Here is a 20,705-nt window from a genome sequence, read left to right as displayed (position 1 = left end):
TCTTAAGTAATAATGAATACAAAGAATTCAGAGAAACATGGTGTAGCACCAATGCGATATTCACAGCTCCCATAGCAGCCATGAATATCATGACACAATTTAGCATCACAAAATACCCCAAACTCTCCACATGGAAAGCAGAACCAAAACATTTATTCAGACCAAATCCATCACAGCAACAAAGATCTATCCACAATAGCAATGCAGAGGACGACACCATCCCCAAGCCTTCCCCCTGCTAGCCTTCCCACAAACCAGGTCCATTACACTCATCCCAAGTAGGCTCTCTTAAACAAAGTCACAAACACAAAATCACTCAGGCTATCCATAAGCCTGCATCCTTCCTAGCTCTGACTGCTCTCAAGACTAACTTTCTTTCAGCTCTGTTCTAGCTCTGCCTCTTCCTTCTCTACTCATTCAGCAAGCTCCTGTCACCACAGGCTCCAAGTGACTTAATGGGCCTATTAATGAAGAGGAAAGATTTTCTAATTCAAATTATCATTACACATAGGGAGACAAACATACTGATACAGAGTGAAGTAAGTAGAACCAGAAAAACGATATACTCAATGTTTACAGCAACATAAATAGGAAAGAGAATACCAAAAAACTCGCTTATGACTAAATATGTCCCTGCAAAAGGGATGTTTTTTGCAGAGGTGAAGAGACTACAGGTGTGGAAAATTGTATAAAGGGTCAAACCCAGTTTATATGTTGACTAAGTTTTTATGAACTTCCTTCTCCCCCTCACCACCTTTTATTCTTTGTTATGAGAAATGACTCAACATATTGGTATGTTTTCTGAAATGAAGGTAATGTACAAACAAAAAGACTATTCTAGCAATAAAAAGTAGGGTGAATTAGAGTAGAATGAGACTGGGGGAGAGGTAAATCAAGAAACTGTTGTATTTACTTCTAACATGAAAAATTGACAAAAATGACAAAACGTGGGAATCGTCAATACTGGAGGGACTTGTGGAAAAGATGAGTACATTAATGGTGTGGCTATGAATTAGGATAATCATTCTGGAAAGCAATTGGGAATTAGGTAAATAAATGAGTAAAATATCATGCCCTTTAACCCGGTGATTCCACTGCTGGGCAAACAGACCAGGGAGATCACTGATAAAAAGGAAACTCCATATGTAGTACTTCTTTTGTGTATGTGGTAGTTAAGAACTAAAAATACCCCCATTGACTGGGAAATAGCTAAGCAAATGGGCATAATAAAGCATCTACTTACCAAGGTTGTTGTATCCAATGAGATAATATTTGTAAAGTGCTCAGCACAGTGCCAGGAACATAGTAGGTGCTTAATGAATACTTGTTTCTCTAGGCATAGACCAATGCCTGACACAATAAAGTCCAAATGAGTACATGATCTAAGTATAAAGATTGATACTATAAACAAATTAGTGGAGCAAGGAATAGTATATTTATCAGATTGATGGAGAAGGGAAGAATTTTTGACTAAACAAGAGATAGAAGGCATTATGAAGCGCAAAATAGATAATTTTGATTACATTAAACTGAAAAGTTTTTGCATAATGAAACCCGATACAACCAAGATTAGGAAGGAAGCAGAAAACTGGGAAAGAATTTTTGCAACTAGTGTCTTTGATAGAGGCCTCATTTCTAAAATATATAGAGAACTGAGTCAAATGTACAAGAATACCAATCATTCCCCAGTTGATAAATGGTCAAAGGATATGAACAGGCACTTTTCAGAGGAAGAAATTAAAGATATCTATAGTTAAATGAAAAAATGCTCTAAATCAGGATTGATTAGAAAGATGCGAATCAAAACATCTCTGAGACACCACATCATACCTCTCAGATTGGCTAACAAGACAAAAAAGGAAGATGCTAAATGTTGGAGAAGATGTGGGAGAGTTGGAACACTAATTAATTCATTGTTGGTAGAGCTGTGAGCTGATCCAACCATTCTGGAGAGCAATTTGGAATTGTGCCCAAAGGGCTACAGAAATGTGCATACCCTTTGACACAGCAATATCACTTCTAGGACTGTATCCCCAAGAGATCATAAAAACGGGAAAGGGTCCCACATGTACAAAAATATTTATAGCAACACTATTTGTGGTGGCCCAAAACTGGAAATTAAGGGGATGCCCATCAATTGGGGAATGGCTGAATAAATTATGGTATATGAATGTAATGGAATACTATTGTGCCATAAGAAATGATGAACAAGAAGACTTCAGAGAGGCCTGGAAAGACTTATATGAACTGATGCTAAGTGAAAGGAACAGAACCAGGAGAACTTTGTGCACAGCACAGCACTGTGTGTGAGGATTTTTTCTGGTAGACTTAGAACTTCATTGAAATACAAGGACTTAAAAAATTCCCAGTGGTCTTTTAAGGCAAAATGCCTTCCACATCCAGAGAAAGAACTATAGAATTCAATCACAGAATGAAGCAAATCATTTTCTTTTGTATTATGTTTTGGTTTGTTATATGATTTCTCCCATTCATTTTAATTCTTCTATGCAACATGACTATAGTGAAAATATATTTAATAGGAATGTATGTGTAGGACCTATTTTTTGTGTGCTGTCTTGGGGAGGGAGGGGGGAGGGAGAGAAGAAGGAGGGGGAAGGAAGGAAAAAAATCTGAGTTATATGGTAGTGATTGCAGAACACTGAAAATAAATAAATAAATAAAATTTAAAAATTTAAAAAATTTTTTAAAAAATGAATACTTGTTTCTTTCCTTCTCTCACAATTTTTTCTTCTAGTAAAACTGGTCTGTTAGCTATTTTCTGTAAACAACATTCCATCTCTTTGCCTTCATACTTTGGCACAGTGGTTCCACATTTCTGGAACTCACTCTTTCATCTCCACTTTGTAAAATTCCAACTTACTTCAAAGCATAGGCCAGGTGGAACTTCCTGAATATGATCTTTCCTAATCTGCCCTGTTTTTTGTGCTCTCTTCTTGAAATTATCCATTGTATTACGTTTTATTATGTTTTATTCCAATCATGAGAACAAACCTCAAAATCTGAAAAAATTTTGGAAAGAAATTTATTCGATCATTGGCAGGGGAGAGTTAGTCAGAAAGAGGGAGGTTCTCTCTCCTACAGGCTTGGGAAGATTTATATCATATAGGATTTAGACTAGGGTAACTGCACATGAACCACACATACTCAGTTAAAAAATTTTGCAGAGAGAGAGCAGCTTGAAAGCAAGGTTGATTGAGACGGATATTAGTAAAAAATAAAATAAAATTTGGGTGAATCTAAAATGCAGAAGGAGCCGAAAATACAAGCTTGGAGGGACCCAAAGCAAAACCTGGGTGAAAGGACCCAAAACATAAGTGTTTTTGGAGGATCTAGGACATGGGGTCAAAATTCCTTGTAACCATTTCCAGCTTTCTTGGAGAGTTTCTGAGGTCAGAGTGATACTCTGGCTTCAAACAATTGCTAGTCACTTAGCTTTAAACAGTATAATAATTAGTATTTTCCCAACAATATAATAAAGCATTTTCCATACTTTGCATAGACTTTGATTTACTTATGTAACATTTGTTTACTTTTAATTATATAGATATTTTTATTTCCTAGTAAAATGTGGCACCTTGAAGGCAGGGATGGCTTCATTTTTATTCTTTTATTTAAAACATGTAATACAATACCCTTTAACTGACTGCTCCTTTAGAGTTATGAAGGAAAATTCACCATCTCAAGGCTTTTGTAAGCACAATCAGGTCGCACTCACCAGCCAATTAAGAAACTTTTCACCATCACACAGTATATAAGCAGGAAACAGTCAAAGGGCACCTGTTTGTGTTCTGAAGCAAGGAGAGAAATGGTCCCTCTACTACATATTTCTTTAAGAATACTTAGCAACCCTCCAGGTGTATTAGCAAGAGGCAGACAATAATATTGAGCATGCTGAGAGGACTGGGCCCTTATTGACTAGTCCCTCCATTGCATACATATGTAGTATTTTTTAGCAAATGTTTGTTGAATTCAATTGAATTTTTTTTTATAATAAAAGGAATAGGGACAGGAATTTTCAGGAAACATCGAGTATACGAGTTTGATTCTCATGAAGAAATAGTGGGAGTGAGGCAAATAAAATAGAGCCATGAAAATCAAGATGTTATGGTGAACAAGGGATAAAATTGGCTAAAGGCTAAAGGGATATAGTCTCGGGAAAAAACTGATAAAAGATTCAGATACATAAATTCTGATACATGTATCTGATCATTTAAGGGAAGCTATGGGATCATTCTTCCCTCTTCTCAACCTTTACCTGGTGGATAATGTGACTATGTTCTAAGGATAAAAGGGTAATTATCTAAGTTAGTCTAGAGAAGAAAGGAGGGGGAAAAAGATAACGAAGAAGAATTATAGCCACTACTAATAATAAAGTACAGGAGCACCTAGATGTACCCATGGATGAATGACATCTGCTTGAAGCTAATTCCCAGAGATTATGCTGATGGATGTTAATGAAAGGATAATGAAGGAATGAACCTCTGAGTATTAATATCAAGTGAGTCACATGGTCACCAAATAGAGGATATGTTGTGCAGAGTGCAAATGGAAGAGGGATTCCCTAGAGAGAGCAAGTTGTTCCAGATGATCCTGTTTCCAGATGATATTGTCCTGATTGCATCAAGTCCCAGATTATTGCAAATCATTCCAGATATAATCTATATATAATCTATAATCACTGAAAAAGGAGGAAAACTGTGTTTTATAGTAAGTGGCTTTATATTTTATGGGTAAACACCTAGAATTGTCAGCCATAATATAATGTGGGTGACTTCATGAGAGGAAAGGGTGATAAAGGGAAACCTAATCTCTCTAATCTGGGCAGGCTTCACTAGGATTGAAGCTGATCATATTGCATGGCTACCAGGATCTGTCTTGGCATATGGGTCCAGCTGAATGGGGCCTAAACTAACTAGAAAAGTAAATAAAAAATACACATGTGTAACCTAAGTCTCCAAGCTCATTGGTATGAGACTCTCTCCTCAATGGCGGAGATCATGCCCTGTATCTGTGTGAAGGGTGACTCAGAGTTGGTGAAAATGGGACAAAGGGGAACTTTAGGTTTTTTTTTTTTAGGCTTTTCAGGCTCTGCAATTGCTTCAGCAACTTCTGGCTTCCAGCTTTGAGAGAGAAGATGAAAGAGGCCAACCCCACTTCAGGCTGCTGAGGAGAGAATAGAACTCTATAGAAAGAAGCCAACTGTAATTGACAGTCTCAAGTGTGTCCTGGCCCCAGCTTGCCACACTAGAGATTTCAGGGAATTTCACCTTGGGTGAGATTTGGAATTCTCTCTCTTGGTGGAGCTGTTAGTTTGCTCCCAATGGGAGAGCTCCTTCATTGTGTATTGTCTGAAATATATTCTGCTATGTATAATTTCTCTGATTTCCATTTTGCTATCATTTTGGATGAATGAGTTTGTTACCTCCTCTGTGTTTTCATTGTGGAACTGGTATTTGGTGGGTAGGGAGTCAAACCTTGGATATGAAGCCCGATTAACTAACAATGATCAGATGTTTATCTTGAACCTGAAAACTACATCCCCTAGACTAACATTTAAGGGAGTAGATAGATGCAATTCTAGCCTGGTATCCCCTCTCTCTGAGAAGAGCACATTGGCTAAGCTTCTGAACCCAACTTCCTGATCCTTCTCCTGGCACTAATTAACATAATTAAAGGATAAGGAGAGAAGAGGCTAGAGATGTCTATTCTTTTTACCTTCAAGTCACACGATAACACCCCCATGTTACATGTGGGGGACAGTCTTCACTATATACAAAGTGAATATAAAGTAGTCAGGAGGATTTCAACAACTAGGGGTATCAAGAAAGGCTTTGTGTAGGAAATGGCATTTGTGCTGAGCCTTGAATGATAGTGTGAATTCTGAGAAGTGACCATTGTAGGAAGAGGGGATAGCCTATACAAAAATACAGAGATGGGGGGGGAGTGTGGATAATGAGAACAGTGAGAGTTATAGAGACTGTGTGGTATGAGAATTAGTTGAAGGGAATGGGTATGTTTGGCTAGAGAAGACAAGTCTCGGGGAGGACAGTTCGAGCTGGGCAGAGGAGGGTCATGATAGACTTCTTTAGTTATTTGAAAGTCTATGTGTGCTACTGCGATAGAGGAATTAAACTTGTGCTCTTTGAAGGCAAACATATTAGCAACTGGGGGACAGGGAGTTTAAGAGAAGCAAAAGGGACCTTTTTTATAGGATTTTATTTTATTTATTTCATTTTAAAATTCTATTTTATATTTTATTTTTCCCCAATTACCTGTAAAAATAATTTTTTAATAAGCAAAATTTATTTTTTTAATTTATTTTCATTGTTCTACAATCACTACCATATAACTTAGATTTTTTTCCCTCCCTCCCTCCCCAAGACAGTATACAGTTTTATATAGGTTCTACACATTCCTATCAAATACATCCTCACCATAGTCATGTTGCATAGAAGAATTTAAATGAATGGGAGAAATATAACAAACCAAAACATAATACAAAAGAAAATGTTCTGCTGTACTCTGCAATTGAATTCCATACTTCTTTCTCTGAACGTGGAAGGCATTTTGTCTTAAGAGACCATTAGGAATTTTTTAAGTCCTTACATTGCAAAGAATTTCCAAGTCTACCAGAAAAATCGTCGCACACTGTGGTCCTTGCTGTGCACAAAGTTCTCCTGGTTCTGCTCCTTTCACTCAGTATATATAAATCTTTCCAGGCCTCTCTGAAGTCTTCCTGTTCATCATTTCTTATAGCACAATAGTATTCCATTACATTCATATACCATAATTTATTCAGCCATTCCCCAGTTGATGAGCATCCCCTTGATTTTCAGTTTTTGGCCACCACAGAGTGCTGCTACAAATATTTTTGTACATGTGGGACCCTTTCCCATTTTTGTGATCTCTTGGAGATACAGTCCTAGAAGTGATATTGCTGTGTCAAAGGGTATGCACATTTCTGTAGCCCTTTGGGCATAGTTCCAAATTGCTCTACAGAATGGTTGGATCAGCTCACAGCTCCACCAACAATGAATTAGTGTTCCAATCCTCCCACATCTTCTCCCACATTTATCATCTTTCTGTTCTGTCATATTAACAAATCTGAGAGGTGTGATGTGGTATCTCAGAGTTGTTTTGATTTGCATCTCTCTATTCAACAGTGATTTAGAGCATTTTTTTCATATGCCTATTGATATCTTTGATTTCTTCCTCTGAAAAGTGCCTGTTTATATCCTTTGACCATTTATCAATTGGGGAAGTAAAAACAATTTTTAACATTTGTTTTTAAGGCTTTGAGTTCCAAATTCTCTTTCTTCCTGTTCCCACTTCATTGAGAAGACAAGCAATTTGATATAGGTTATACATGTGTAGTCATGCAAAACATATATCCATGTTACTCATGTGAAAGAAAACACAAATCAAATAAAAAAGCTCAAGAAAAATCAAGTTTTAAAAAATATGCTTTAATATGTATTCAGATACCATCAGTTTTTTTGTCTGGGAATGGATAGCATTTTTTAATCATAAGTCCTTCAGAGTTGTCTTGGATCACTGTATTACTGAGAACAGCTAAGTCATTTTTAGCTGATCATCTTACAATATTGCTGTTACTTTGTACACAGTGCATTTCACTTTGCATCAGCTTATGTAAGTCTTTCCAGGCTTTTCTGAGAGCATCTTGTTCATCATTTCCTATAGCACAATAGTATTCCATCACAATCACATAGCCCAATTTGTTTAGCCATTCCCCAACTGATGGGCAGCCTCCCAATTTCCAACTTCCTGTCACCAGAAAAGAACTGCTATAAATATTTCCATACATAAAGGTCCTTCTCCTTTTTGCTTTTTATCTCTTTTTGGATACAGATCTAGTAGTGGCATTGCTAGGTCAAAGGGTATGCATGGTTTTTATAGCCCTCTGGGCATAGCTCCAAATTGCTTTAATGTCACCAGCAATGCATTATTGTCTCATTTTTCTCACATCCCCTCTAGTAGTTGCATTCTCCTTTTCTTTCCTATTAGCCAATCTAATAGATAAGAGGTAGTATCTCAGAATGGTTTCAATTTGCGATTTAGAGCACCTTCTCATATGGCTATAGATAACTTTGATTGTTTCACCCGAAGACTGTTCCTGTCTCTTGATCATTTATCAGTTGGGGAATGGCTCCTGTTTTTATAAATTTGACTCAGTTCTCTATATATTTGAGAAATGAGGCCTTTATTAGACAAATTTGCTTCAAAATTTTTTCAGTTATGACTGCTAAATATGTTTCCCTCCATCCTATTCCCCCCTTTTATTTTATTCTCTTCTTTTACCCTGTCCTTCCTCAAAAGTGTTTTGTTTCTGAATACTGCCTCCCCCAATCTGCCCTCCTTTCTATCACCACCTCACTTTTCTTATCCCCTTCCCTTTAAACTTTCCTGTAGGGTAAGAGATTTCTATATTCCATTGAATGTATATATTATTCCTTCTTTGAGTCAATTCTGATGACAGTAAGGTTCATTCACTCCATTCTCCTCACTTCCCCTCCATTGTGAAAGCTCTTTCTTGCCTCTTTCATGTGAAATAATTTACCCCATTCTACCTTTCCCTTTCCCTTTCTCCCAATGCATTCTTCTTTCTCACTCCTTAATTTTATTTTTTTAGATATCATCCCTTTATACTCAACTCATACCTGTGCTCTCTATTTATATATACTCCTAACCGCCCTAATAATGAGAAAACTTCTGAGTTACAAGTATCATCTTTCTATGTAAGAATGTAAACAGTATAATCTTATTAAGTCCCTTATGATTTCCTGCCAGGCCTAGAGGCCTGAGGGCTACCCGAGTCTTACCTTACCTATTGCAGGTCTTCGGCTGGCCAAACCAGATAAACGTATGAGAGAAGAGACTTTCCAGAGTCGAACGAGGGTTAGGCTTCATTCAGGGTCTTGGTTACATGTGCAGGGGGAACTCTTCCTTAGGAGAGAGGGAAATCTCCCAAGGAGGCAAAGATCTTACAGTAAGAGAATGAAAGCAGAAGTGGAAGTGGGGAGAGAGGGGAGAGGGAAGAGCGAAGAGAGGAAAGAAGGAAGAGGGGCCTTCTGTCCTGTAAGGGTCCCTCAGTGCTAAGAGTGCCTGACCCTACTTAAGTTCTCCGGCCACATAGTTTGCACCTGAATACCGTGCCTGTTAGACAACAATAGGTGTGCTCAGATCCGGGCCAATCTCGAGGGTGGGGATGCTCTCTCCCAACGTTTCCCACGGGAAGAGGCGGAAATGCACGAGATAGCTCGGTCTCACACCTCAATTCCCTGCTGTTCCCTGGGGGGCCTCATGAGAACTCTAAGGTTTAGAAGTCCTCACTTTTACCTGCCCGAGACTGTCCACATGGAACTGAGCTTACACCCCCAACAATTTCCCTTTCCTGTTTACCTTTTTATGCTTCTCTTGATTCTTGTATTTGAAAGTCAAATTTTCTATTCATTGCTGGTCTCTTCATCAAGAATGCTTATAAGTCCTTTATTTCATTGAATATCTATTTCCCCCCCTGAAGGTTTATACTCAGTTTCACTGGATAGGTGATTCTTGATTGTAAGCCTGATCTCTGGAACATCATATTCCAAGACCTCCAATTCTTTAATGTAAAAGCTCTTAAATTTTTTGTTATCCTGATTGTGGATCCACAAAACTTGAATTATTTCTTTCTGGCTGCTTGCCAAATTCTCTCCTTCACCTGAGAGCTCTGTAATTGGGCTATAATATTTATGAGAGTTTTCATTTTGGGATTTCTTTCAAGGAGGTCATGGGTGGGTTCTTCCCATTTCTATTTTAATATCTTGTTCTAGAATATGAGGACACTTTTCCTTGATAACTGCTTGAAAGATGATGTCTAGGCTCTTTTTTGATCTGGCTTTCAGCTAGTCCAATAATTTTTAAATTCTCTCTCCTAGATCTATTTTCCAGATCAGTTGTTTTTCCAATGAGATATTTCATGTTGTTTTCTATTTTTTATTCTTTGGGGTTTTTTGCTTGTTTGATTCTTGATTTCTCAGAAAGTCATTAGCTTCCATTTGCTCAATTCTAATTTTTAAAGAGTTATTTTCTTCAGTGAATTTTTGTGCCTCCTTTTTCCACTTGGCCAATTCTGCTTTGCAAGGCATTCTTCTCCCCTTTGGATTTTTATATCTCTTCTATCATTTGGCCTATTCTGTTTTTCAAGGTATTATTTTCTTTAGTATTTTTTTTGTATCTCCTTCATCAAGCTGTTGACTCTTTTTTCATGATTTTCTTGCATCATTCTCATTTGTCTTCCTTATTTTTCTTCTACCTGTCTTACTTGATTTTCAAAATCCTTTTTGAGCTTTTTCATGGCCTGAGACCAATTCATGTTTTTCTTGGAGGCTTTGAATTTTGGAGCTTTGACTTTGTTATCTTCTTCTGAATGCATATTTTGATTTTCCTTGCCACCACAGTAACTTTCTACGGTCAGATTTTTTTGTTGCTGTTTGCTCGTTTTTCCAGCCTATTTCTTGACTTTTAACTCTTTGTTAAAGTGAGATTCTGCTTCCAGGGTGGAGGGTGCACTATTGCAAGTTTTGGGGTTTTGTGCAGTTGTTTTCAGACACACATCTAGGGACCTGTAAGTTTTCAGTTCTTTCGAGGTGGTACAATCTAAGGAAGGGTGCATTTACTACTTTCCTGACTTACGCTGTGTTATGTGAGTGACCTCTTTTCTGCCCTGGAACTGTGACAACAGTCCCTGTTTACTATAACTGCAAGTTCTGATGTGCTAGTGTTCTTCCTTGCCCTGGGATTGCTACCTAGGACTGCAATCTGGATCTGAGTATGAGCAAAACAAGAGTCCTGCCATCAGTGCCAGCAAAGAGACCCTTGTAACCTCCTTCTGATCAGTTGTTCAACCCCCTTACCACCTGTGGGTTGAGAGCTGCAGGAGCAGATGCTGCCACTGCCACTGCTGTTTCAGTGGCTCCCAAGTCCTGCTCCTGGTTTGCTGGGGCCTGGGTCTGTGCTGACATGGCCTGCACTGGACTGGACTCCACTCTCACTCAGGTGTGACAGACCTTTCTTGTCAACCTACTAAGTTGTCTTTGGCTGGAAAATTATTTCACCCTGTCCTTTCATGGGTTCTGTCATTTCAGGAATTGTTTTATGGTACTTCTAAAAGGTGTTCAGAGGGGTTTTGGGGAGAGCTCAGATGAGTTGCTGCCTCTTTGCCACTATCTTGGCTCTGCCCTCCACAGAAGGGACTTTCTAACAGTTAAGAGATATCCTATGTAAAGTTTTTTGCATAATTCATTCTAAGATTCTAAGTTACAGAGAAGATATCATTTACATTAATAAAGGAATGTCCTCATCAAGGGCTCCCTATATCAGTCAAGGCTAATAGCCAAAAAAAAAGTGCAAGGCCCCTTGGACACAAAGACACAAAATAGTACCTGCCTTCAAGTTGCTCACATTCTATAGAATGCCTACAAAGAGAGACATATACACATATGAATGTAATGGGGGATTGGTCACTGAACACAATGCTTAATACTATGCATAAGATGTTTGCCACTGATGCAATTTCCTTTACAAAAGAGACTGAGGATCCTACTTCCTGTAGAGTTGTAATGGTATATAATAAAAAGCATAGATCTTCTGTGACTGACTGATCTGCTAACGTGCTGAGAAGGATCCTTTTTAATTGCCTAATTCAGAAAGCACTAGTCAAGCAAAACCTCTGTCTCTTTTCTTAGTTTTGACTTTTCCTGTTTGATAGTATTTGGATTAGAGAAGAGAAACAATGCTACAAGGAAAGAGGCCTTTCCAGAGATTGCATGCAGGACACATTTTTAATTTTAAACTGTATTATGAATATTTTCTCCATCATTTTCTTAATCCTAGATAATCAAGAAAATAATAAATCCCTGATTTGTAACTTTTGCCAATTTCTAAAGTGTAAAATGCTTGCATCAAAAATTTAACAACTGGTTCTCTGCATAGGCAGGTATGACAGGTCATCCCTGTTGGGGCACACGGGTGGTTACTGAGGCAAAGACTCATCCAGCAGTGCTACCACATTAGGCTTTGAACTTGATGGGTCCAATGCTATGTAAATGCTATGTGTCAAGACCAAGTCCACTTCCACCCAAAAGACTGATGTGGTACAGGGGAGACTGTGCCCCTTGAGGTATTAAAGAAATTTTTGTATTTCTGTTCTTATAGTATCTTTGAAGTAAATATTCCTTTGTAAATGCCACTTGATGTTGTTTAAATGGAACTGGGAAACTAGTTGCTGGTTGCCTAGGGTGAGGAAATTATACTGGAATAGAGGGCGGAATCCGTGGTTTAGCAAAGACACTCATATTCCTCAGGGATACTTCCTAGAACTCTGAGAAGTAGATATAACTGGCCTGGCTTTGGAAGAGGAAGGCCAGGGAATACTTACTATAAGCAGGATCTCATCTGGGATAAAATTTTGGTCCTTTACATTTGTAGACACTTCTGGAGATATTCTTTACCCAGATCTCTCATTATAATACACCCTAGTTTGCTATACTAAAGAACTGGCAACTCTGTTTTAGGCTGTAATTGTATTGTCATTTTTGGGGTGTTTCCCTTACAAGTCAGTTCCTTTTGAGATATTTGTTGACTTTTGCAGTTGTTGATGTTAAATGTCTAAATACTGATATTTGTTGTATTACTGAATCCTGTGTAAGTAGTGATATTGAGGTGAATATGAATAGTTGAAAACTTAAATTACTTAAAATGATGGTACCTTGTTGAGAAATGTTTTTTTTTCTGTGTTTAAAGAGTATTAGATTCTTTTATTGTGAGATCTTTATGCACCGTTATTTTATAGCATCAGGTTTCCTTATTCAGCCTCACTCTAGTTATCAGCTCTTTCTGCTTAATTCCTTTTCCTTGCTTGCTACTTTCTCTGTGCTTACTTGTCCTGTTATTGGGTAAGTTTGAAATACTAGTAGGAGTGCCTTTTTAGTGACAGAGATCCCATAGGGGGAAATTTTGGGTATCTTCTGTAATAAGGACTCAGGAAAATTTCCTGGAACTCTAAGGGGATTTTTTCATCATAGGTAGAAAAATTTTGGGTTCTGTTCTGTGTAGAAAGGACCATTCAGAGAATTTTGTCCAGACACTAGATGAATGGTTTGTTCTGTGTACTAAGAGAATCATGGAAGGATGCCCGTGGCACCTGGGTTTTTGCCAGAGGTTAAGGGGCTGACTTCTAGTCAACCCCCAGGTCCCTAACCAATGTCCACACTTGCTCTGGGATTTTTGTTGAGACTCAGCTTTCCTTTGAAATGAAAAGCTTAGTTTTCTTTTCCGTTGGAATTAATGATTAGACCCACTCTGTGAATGCAGGTTCAAAACAGGGGGTGCACTAACGGAAAAGGGAGTGTCCAGTCCCTCAGGACCCAGAGCTACTTTGCAAGCACTAGGTCAAGTATTTGTCTTCTCTTCTGAGGATTAGGGAGAGAGTACCTTCTAGCTTGCCCCAGGTCCTAAATCCTAAGGAGACCACGTGATCTGAACAGCTCTATAGAAATTCTAAGATAAGAAGGTGATTATCTTTTTCTCTTTTATTGATTGAGGAAGGCTATTTTGAGCACCTTGAGAGTCACTTACTGAGTCATAAGTAGTAACTTTTTGTAAATTTTGTAAAATATTCTTTGTTGAAGCTGCATTACCTTGTATTTGGGGATAATTATAATTTTCATCTATATATTGGGATTGTACATGACCATGTTTCAACTGTTTTGAGACTCTTGTATGGCACGGGGGAAGCAAGTGAAAGGACATGAAAGCAAAGCTCATGCTTTTTAAGGAATCCCAGGATTACTCTGAATTGGGGACAAAGACAGTGTGTTCAAAACATACCCTGGCTGACTTGCTTGAGACAGCAAAATTTTCAAACAAGGGGGAACAGTGAAAAGAGGGACTGACCACTAAGCTTAGTTCTTGGAGCATGTGAGCATGCTGTGTGCCATTAACACAATTATTCTGCAGAAAGAGGCCAGGGAGCTTCCTTCCTTAAGAGTTTGGGTAACATGTAATAGAAGTGCCTCAGAGATTTACTCCAATCTCTAGCGGTACTTCCTAGACTCCTAGGGGTACTTCCTAGAATCCTAGGGGGATATCTAGAGGTCTGACTTTAGAATAGTTATCCCAGAGAATATTCATAACTATATGAAATATATAAAAAATTGATTTCTCCTATTCGTTTTAATTCTTCTATGCAACATGACTAATGTGAAAATGTATTTAACAAGAATGTATGTATAGAACCCATATAAGATTGCATGCTGTTTCAGAGAGGAAGGGGAAAGGGAGGGAGAGAAAATTTAAGACTTGTGGAAGTGATTGTTGAAAACTGAAAACAAATTTAAAATGTAAATATAAAAAAAGTTTACATGTAATTGACAAATATTTAATGAGATAAAACTATATTGGAAATACATATTATAATTAAAATTTATACAATCTAACTGGAGGAAGGGTGGAAAAGAAAGAGGCATTAGAAGCAGGAGATGGGGGCAGAAATGGCTTTGCGGAAGAGGTAGAATTTGAGCTACACCTTGAAACAAGGTGGAGGTGTAGAGTTGTAAAGTAGAAATAAGAACTTAGTATCTCTTTTTAAAAACAATCCATCCTTGTCCATACTAACATCCATTAGAAAGCAGGATCATTGATACCACATCATTGAAAACAGAAGTATTTGCTAAAAGATTGTCTTATAATACCTAATATGACTGGAGGGAGGCTACAGAAAGGCGCTGATGAGAAGGAAGGAATCCTCTCCAGAGGCGTTAATCAAATTTGCGGTACATGTTTCACATACATAACTTCAAACAGTGCAAATTCGGCTAGGTGGCCCTTGAGGGGATCCGTTATTTACATCACCTGGGACCGAGCTGGACGAGGTAAGAACTTAGGTGTTTTTATTACATAAGCAGAAAGGATCAGAGAGGGCTTGGAAACTGCAGTCAAGCCAAAGGCGGATCAATTTCATGAACATCTTTAAGTGCCTGCTGTATGCCGGGCGCCGCGCTAAGCGCTGGGTTACAGGTATTCAGCGTGTACACTCCTGGCGCTGGGGTCCAACAGGAACAAAGTACCCCCATTTCGTTGTGGAGGACTTTTGCTGGGTAGAGGGTAAATTAATTGGTGACCAGTTTTAAGGCTGCAGTGAGGTGACGAGCGCCGCTCCTGGCACGTAGTAGGCACTCGATGCTTACTGACTGTATACGTAAGTATAACACACAGCCAGCGGGGCAGGGCCATGACGGACAACCAGCCCAGTGACCGTACAAGCGAGTCCTTCGTCCCTGTGTCTCAGTGTCTGCATCCGTTGATGACCATCCCTTCCAGCCAGCACTTCCCTCGTCTCCCAGGAGGAGAGGCGAGTTCAGGGCACGGCTTCTTGATGACGGAAATGCCCCGTTCGGGAGGTGGGGGGGGCGGGCGCCCCTCCCCCTCGCCTGTGCTGGGGCTCCAGGAGCGAACACTGCGGGGCTTCGACGGCCGTTAGCGGTGCCACTGGGCAGGCGCAGCCTCCCAGAACGCGCTCCCCCTCCCCCCTCCCACGAAAGGGGCTCGGGGAAGGTGGCCCGCAGAGGGGGTAGGCCAGGAGCAAGCCTCCAAAGGAGCGCAAGAGTCACTTTCATAACAGCCCTCCGGGCAGACAAGACATCCGCTGATTGACCGGCCGAATCCCATCAGGCTGCCCTGCCCTTCTCCTGCGTCCCTTTGCCCCGCCCCGTTCCCCCTTCCCCACCTTTCCCCCCCTCCCACTCACTCCCCGCCCCCTCTTTCTCCCGAAGCCCCGCCCTTCCCTTGGCCGCAGGCGCAGATCTGTGCAACGCGCGGGCGGGGCGGCGGCGTCGGCCGGCGCGGAGGGGTCAGCTGACTTGCTCGGGCTTGGCACGTGACTCGCGTCGGTCGGTGCTAGGGCTGAGGGAGCCCGAGAGCGGGGAGATGGAGAGCTGAGCTGCCGAGTCCTCCCGGGTTTCCCTCCTCCGTCTTCTCCTTTTTTTCTTGCCAGCGCCTCTGGTGAGTGATGGGCGCCCCAGCGAGCGGGGAGGCCCGGAGCGGAACGGCGCGGGGCCGTGTGGGGTTGGTCGCTTCCTTCGGCTGTCAGGCAGGGAAGACACGGCGGCGACCCCGGCCGCTTGGTTCTTCCTCGCTCGCAGCCCCGCGGACCAACCGCCCTGGGGCCGTGTGTCGTCTGCGGTCCGCCTGCCTGCGTCCCGGGCTGACCTGGGCCCAGCCTTCCTCCCATGCCTGCGGTCTGCTGCGGTGTGTGGTGAAGATGGGGTGCGGGATGGGGGGGGCTGGAAGGCGGGCCTTACGCCGGGTCGCTGTGGGCGCAGTGGAGGCGGGGGAGCGGCAGAGGTCGCTGGGGTCCTCGGAGGATTACAAGGTCGTGAGTTCGGTCCCCGCAGGCTCAAAGCCCCTCGGTTTGGGACTAGGGGTGCTGGGACACAGGTGAGCCCAGGATCGTGGGGGTAGGGAAATCAGAGGCCCCTTCACTGGGACCAAGGCCGGGCCATATTGTCCCGTAACTTCGTTTTATTCTACCTCCGGAATGTTCCTCTCATCGATCTTTTTCATTTCCTTGCCTTTTCCTTAGTCCTTGCCCCGTACCTGGAATCCTCGTCCTTCTCACCTCTTCTTCCTGGCTCCTCTGGCTTTCTTCAAGATTCAGCTCAAATCCCACTGTATATATATATCTTGTATGTGCAGTTTTTGGTGTAGAATATCCCCTATTGGGATGTTAGCCCTTTGAGGGTGACAGGAGCAGGTTTTTGCCTTGCTTTGTATCCCAGCCCTTGGGACCTAGTAAATGCTTAATAAATGATTCTTAACTAACTACTATTATCACCTTTGTTCAGATCATCTTTACCTGTCCTTAGAGTATTGGAGTAGAGTAACATTTTAACCGGTCTTCCTACCTCCAATCTCGTCTAGTGAATAGACCATTGTCAGAATGATTAATGTAAAGCTCTAATCTCATTCACGAAGCGACTATTAAGTAATATGCCTGCCCAGGAGCTTATTTTCTGTGCAGAAAAGTATCTAGTGGCTCTCAGTACGTTTTCAGATGAAGTCCAAATGGTAATTTGGAGGCAGCTAAGTGGTACAGTAGATAGAACATGGGGCCTGGAGTCAAGAAGACCTCAGTTCAAATCCAGTCTCAGACACTATAGCTGTGTGACCCTGGGCAAGTCACTTAACTTCTTTTTGCCTTAGTTTCCTCAACTGTAAAATGGGGACAGTAATAGATCCTAGCTAACAGGAATGTTGTGAGGATCAAATGAGATAATATTTGTAAAGTGTTTATAAGGCACAGTGCCTGGCACATAGAAGGCTATATAAATTGATATTCCCTCCCCTTCCTCTAATTAAAGGCATTCAGCAATCTGGCCTGAACCAGCTTTATCTCTCATTATCCACATTCGCATAATCTATGCTCTTGCCAAACTGACCTACTAAACTATTCCCTGATATTCCTGGGTCCAAGTCTTTTCTTGTCTCTGCTTTCACCAGATTCTCTATTCAAATTCTTCATGTAAACTGTGCGTATATACTGTGGATGTAAAGATGGAAGTTCTTAATTCCTTAGAAGGTACAAGTGGCATACAAATAAAGAATGTTAAATTTGGAGTTGAAAGGACTGATTTCAAATCCTAGTTCTGTTACTTAATGCAATGTACATGTCACTTAACCCCTCTTCTCCTCAATTTCCTCATTTCTGCAGTGACTTGGTTAGATTAGAAATTCCTTCCAACGCTAAATTCTAGTGCTATGTGACTAAATGTTCTAAGAATGGCTTCCTTTGGGGATTTTCTATGTTAGAAGCTCATGAACCTAGAGGACAAATCTTCAAGTTAAGTCAACTGGTATTTAGCTCCCATCCCTCTTTCTGAAGTCCAGTCCTATGCTTGACCTTTTACCTAGCGAAGTGCTATTCATAGATCTTGGTTCTTAAATATGTCTTGAATTGAGAAACATTGAGTTGTATCTTATATTGATTTGTAAGGGGAGAGAATTTTAAACTGAATTCTCATTTTGGGGGGGCAGGAAAATAAAGGTCATAGTGACTTTAGCTCTCTCTTTTCTACATATTTAGCTACCATTCAAGCAGCCCTTGAATTCTGATGGAGTGGTGGTGGGGCACTCCTAAAGGTGCATGGTAGGAATGTTACGGACGGAGAATTGGTTGAAAGACATTTCTGCCAAGATTTGCCTTGCATCTCTTAACTTATTAATTTTTTGTCACAGGAACTATTTCAGAAGTTGTGGAAATAGAGAGCCAGAAAACAAGTTTTTCAGGCATATGACTAAAATAATACTTGTGATAAGAGTTGGTATGAGAGACTGACAGTTGTCCAAAACGCTTATCCTTCCTAAGTATTGGTTAGGGAAGCAGGAGAGAAAATAGTGTTAATGCTTTTTATTGATAACAGATACTAAATTTTTAGACAACTTACATGCTTTTCACATCTCTCATTTCATTTGCTTGTAATTACAACTTCCCATAAATTGGGTAGTAGCAGATGTAATGCAATTTATATTTGGGAAAATAAATATATAAAGGAAAATTGATTTATGTAAGAGTGAGATTAGAATTTAGGTCTCATAACACTTGCTGCTGTCCCACATGTGATACTATTATATATTCCTGGAGAGCAGGGGTTCTTAACATTTTGTGTATCATGAACCCTTTTGACAGTCTAATGAAACTTATGAACTTTTTCTCAGAATAGTGTTTGCTTCCTATATTCCTAATTGAATAAATGCTAAATTTCACTTAGAGGCTAGCGAAAATAAAGATGTATTTTTTTCCTTCATCCAAGTTCATGGACTACTTCAGAGGTCTTAAATGATACTCTGAAGGCTTATGGATATTAAGTTAAGAACCCCTGCTGTAGTGTAGGCTGTTGTAGTTTATTTAAAAAAAAAAATCTATATACACACACATATTTATATACACGTGTGTGTGTGTGTGTGTGTGTGTGTGTGTATGTAAAAGCATCTTAAGACACTAAGGCCCAAATCATTTTTTTCTTGGGGAAATAGCATAATATAGTAGGAAAAAACCACTGAATTTGTAGTAAAAGGACATAGATTTGAGTCCTGTTTCTACTTTGTGCTCTGGGACCTTGGACAAGCTGGTTCTTTGAGCATCAGTTTCTTCATTTAATTATTATAATAATACATGTACTATGTACCTCTAGAAGTAGGAAAGTGCTTTGTATGTCTTTATCAGCACTATGTAAATGGAATTATTGTTGTAATATTTGATTCTGGGCTTTAAAAGGAGGCAAGTGAACATCTGAAGCTGGGCAGCACCTGAGAGTTGCTGAGGGACTGCTTTTAAAGGCATTTTTTCCTAGGCGTAGGTAAAGTGGGTCCAGTCAGTACCCAGAACATTTGGAGCAAGTGCCAGGAAACTGATAGTCTAAAAGCTGTTGGAAAGTGGCTGTTCATCACAGCCCTTAGGCATCTAGGGTGTCTATATTGAGCATTGGGCTTAAGATTGTATATCAAAGATCTTTTTCTCTTTAGTATATCATGGGAGCACAATATAAATAAAATCCACAGCGAAAATACTAAAGGTCTGACTAATGATGCTATAAATTCTGTGTGAGATAGGTGGTTAGTATAATATTGTACTTCCGAACACTGAGTGGAACACTTTGGGTTTTATGAATTTTCCAGTATAGTGGGAATAAATATATTCATTTTTAATAATGGCTTTTGAAATCCTGAAGCTAAATATTAGAATTTTACTAATCTTAAATGAATCTTTGCAATATAATGCTGGTCCTATTTTAGATTTAGAATTTTTCCCTTGTCTTTTTATAGACCTGAATAATTATCAGCATTTTTAATCAAAACCTGAGCCACTATAAAACTTACATATCATCACTGTTTTCAAGATTTCTGACAAACATGTATTATTATATTCTGGGCAAGCTAGTAGTGACTGTCAACAAGGGCTAGTTTAAAATTTCTGATTGGCAAAAGTGACCTGGGAACTGATCATTTCAAGTTCTGTTTTATAAAATTAAACATACTTTTTTAAAAATTGGGTTTCTCTTTCAGTGAATCCTGTGTTATTTGTTCCATCAGTATGATTAGTTGCTGAAACCAATCCTTATGTCTCTTATTAGAGATTGTGAATATGTGAAGTAACATTGGAAGTAGAAATGTCACGTGGATAAAAAAAAACAATGCTCCACCTTCAGAGGTGTTTTAAATAAAATGATGTCTGGCAAGTGATTTAAAAAATACTGACTCAGTAACTTGCAATTTGCCTTTGTGGTGGAGCTGACAATTAAGGGTAATATTTTTGCCGTGGGTCTTGCAAAAAAAGAGAAAAAAAGTTCTGAGTTTGCAGAATTTAATGCCCTATTTTCTAGGGTCACAGTTTTGCACCTATGTTTTTTAAAAATATGAAATCACAAAATATTATTGAAGGACCTTGGATCACATATTACAGTAATCTGAAAATGTACGTAATTTCTGAAGCATAGGCATCCTTCACCCTAAATCAGATTATATGCAGAATTTCAGTTTTACCCAAGTGATAGAATAGAGAATAAATTCATTTTTCATAGGCTTTAAAATTTTTTGGTTTTTTATTGTCACTTTTGTTTTTATATAAT

General features: G+C 39.7%; 1 protein-coding gene across 2 annotated transcripts in view; it reads left to right on the top strand.

Moving 5' to 3' along the window:
* Positions 1-20,705, top strand: part of ATP6V1C1 (ATPase H+ transporting V1 subunit C1) — an 84,808-nt gene that overhangs the window by 9,103 nt on the left and 55,000 nt on the right. Inside the window, exon 1 of one of the 2 annotated variants that reach the window (XM_072603333.1) lies at positions 15,488-16,083. The exons of the other annotated variant lie outside the window; for it this stretch is intronic. The gene's annotated coding sequence lies outside the window, so the exon portion shown is untranslated. Of the gene's footprint in view, positions 1-15,487; positions 16,084-20,705 lie in introns of those variants that run through there. 2 annotated transcript variants of the gene reach the window in all.

The sequence above is a fragment of the Notamacropus eugenii genome, chromosome 4, assembly GCF_028372415.1.
Source record: "Notamacropus eugenii isolate mMacEug1 chromosome 4, mMacEug1.pri_v2, whole genome shotgun sequence".
NCBI classification, from domain to species: domain Eukaryota; kingdom Metazoa; phylum Chordata; class Mammalia; order Diprotodontia; family Macropodidae; genus Notamacropus; species Notamacropus eugenii.
Note: the sequence above shows the minus strand (reverse complement) of the source record. Positions and strands in the feature narration are given on the sequence as shown.